Raw genomic sequence first — 3033 nt, 5'->3', positions numbered from 1 at the left:
AGGATTTCTCTGTCTGCACCTCCCATTTCACCACAGGGTGCTGGGAATACAGATGTGGTGGCACACTCACCTTCACAATGGCTCTGGGATCTGAACTCAGGTTCTCCAGTGACGATGAGCACATTACCCACTCTAGCCTCACCAATTTTACCACTTGTATGAAGTTACTCCTGTTATATTATTATTGTTGTTGCTGTAAAATATATGCCATGTGAGTTTCATCAGGAGGCATGAACAGACATCTGCTCACTCCAGAGATGTACCATGAGACACTGAATACATTCTGCCCAAGTGTCACTTGGTGACCGACTGACTCAGGGACAGCTCTAGCACTAAGAAGCCTTTGGTACTGCCCCCCAGGCACTGCCTGCACAGCGATCCCTCTGGATACTGTTCCCTCCCTAGCAATTGGCTTGCTGGTCTTGGGACCCTCTCAGCTTCCTGAGCCCTGTATGTTTCAAGATTCCTGAATCTTGTTAGCCTCCCTCCTCCATCCAGAAATGAGTGTTTCAATTCAGAGGATACAGCTTGTACTGGCTGGGTTTGTGTGACAACTTGACACAAACTGGAGTTATCACAGAGAAAGGAGCCTCCCTTGAGGAAATGCCTCCATGAGATCCAGCTGTAAGGCATTTTCTCAATTAGTGATCAAGGGCAGAGGGCCCCTTGTGGGTGGTACCATCCCTGGGCTGGTTGTCCTGGGTTCTATAAGAAAGCAAGCTGAGCAAGCCGGGCAAAGCAAGCTAGTAAGTAACATCCCTCCATGGCATCTGCATCAGCTTCTTCCTGACCTGCTTGAGATCCAGTCCTGACTTCCTTTGGTGATGAACAGTGATGTGGAAGTGTAAGCTTAATAAATCCTTTCCTCCCCAACTTGCTTCTTGTTTGTGCAGGAATAGAAACCCTGAGACATAACATAGAACATAACATTTTGTATGTTAACCACTGTCTTAAGAAGGATTTCTATAACCAAAAGGCAACTTGGGGAAGAAAAGGTCTTCATCTTACAACTGCCAGGTCACATGCCATCACTGAGGGAGATCAGGACAGGAACCTGAGCGCAGGAGCTAGAACGGAGGCCATGGAGAAATGTTGCTTCCTGGCTACTTGCTCAGCCTTCTTTTCTATAGCACTCAGAACTGCCAGGGGGTGGCAGTGAACTGGAGCCTCCTGCATCAATCATCAACTAAGAAAAAAACCAAAAACAAACAAACAAACAAACAAACAAACAAACCCACCACACGCTTGTCTACAGGCCAATCTGGAAGGGACATTTTCTCAACTTAGGTTCTTTCTTCTAAAATGACTCCAGCTTGTATCAAATTTATGTAAAACGAGCCAGCATGGCCACTTTTAGGCGTACAGAAGGATGATATTAAATATTTGCATGATTAACAGCCATGCCCAGAACTCTTCACCTGCAAGACACAAACTGTATTTATGGGGCAATGGCTTTCTCTCTTGTCCCTGTCCCTTCTCAACTGATGTTCTGCTTTCTGTCTCAGAGAATCTGCCTACTCTAAATGCAGTGCACAGGAGTTGAATCATGTGGTGTTTGTCCATTTGTAACTGGTTTTATTGTTTAACATAATACCTTCATGATTCATCCATATTGTAATATGTTAAAAATTTCCTTCCATTTAAAAGTAGTATCCCTCGTGTGTCCATGCACACCGCCTCTCCATCGCCTGCCGAGGTTACTTGAGTGTGTCCATTCCCACTGTGTGTATCCATCATCCACAGAGGATGCTTGAGCCACTTCCTCACCTTGAGAGCACAACAGTGCAGATGTCTCTTCAAGACTGCATTGTTCTCCTGCAAACATATCCAGAAGTGGAATTTCTGAGATTTATGATAATTCTATGTCTAAGTTTTTGAGGCACTAGCACATTTCTATAGCACTGCTGTTTTAAATTCCCATTCACAGATCACAAAATTTCCAATTTCTAGGTGACACACATGGTAGCTCTTGCCTATAATCCCAGTTCTCAGGAGGAAGAGACAGGAGGATTGCTGTGGACTGTATAAGGGTATCTTGGTTCATGGCTGGGGATGGGTTTGGAACCCTGAGACTCCAAGGGAGAAACGGCAGGTGTTTGGCCACCTCCCCAGAACCCAGGATTCTTACAGGAAGTCTAGTCTCCATAGACCTACATTGTTCAGTCCTGTAGGCCATTACAGCCCCTCCCAAAATGCACAGGTAGAGGGTGTGGCTACAGGCCTCTGGGGCCCTAGGGATTTACATACTGATGAAGGCCAGAGGGCGGAGCAAATTAAGCATTCCTCCCCAGGCCCTCCTCCTTTCTCCCTCCCTATTTAACTTAGATCCAGCCTGAGTTTCAGGGGGGTACATCCAAATCCATCCACCATCTGCCATGACAATAAACCCTTTTGGAACCAAGGACTTTCTCGTGTCACTGGGGCCTGCTGCTGTCAAAGTCTCCAGTCTTTGGAACCTTAGACCTTCTCGTGTATGTGGAACCCACCAGTGTGGAAAGCCTCCCGGATTCTTCTGCGGCCCTATTTTCCCACAGATTGCCTTAAGCCCAGGGTCAGTCTGGGTCACAGAATGACTCCAAAACAAAAAACAACAAAAACAAACAAACAAACACCCCTCCAATTTCTCTGTATTCTTGCCAACATGCATCTTTTATGTGTGTACACGTGTGTGTGTGTGTGTGTGTGTGTGTGTGTGTGTGTGTGTGCATATGTGCTTGTCCTCATACCTACAATAAAACATCCCCTCAAACATACCAGGGTGACTAAGTTCTCTTTTTTCATTCATCCATGATTTAGTTTCATACACTCAACACTAAGTCTTGTGAAAACATTCTTTGTAAATCAAATCATCTTAATGCAAAGAATAAGACTCACTTGGAAGTTTTATGGTGTGTGTCATTTGAGCTTCAGCTCCCAAAGGACCTAATTCACTCCCCCATCTCTGCCTGCCTGCCTGCCTGCATGCCTGCTGTTTTTCTGTTTGTCTGAATCTTCTTTCTCTCTTGACCACTCCTCTGTTCCTCCTTTCTCTCC

This window comes from Grammomys surdaster, unplaced genomic scaffold (assembly GCF_004785775.1).
Source record: "Grammomys surdaster isolate TR1022 unplaced genomic scaffold, NIH_TR_1.0 751, whole genome shotgun sequence".
NCBI lineage: Eukaryota > Metazoa > Chordata > Mammalia > Rodentia > Muridae > Grammomys > Grammomys surdaster.
The sequence above is the reverse complement of the archived record's forward strand: the minus strand, read 5'-3'. Positions refer to the sequence as shown.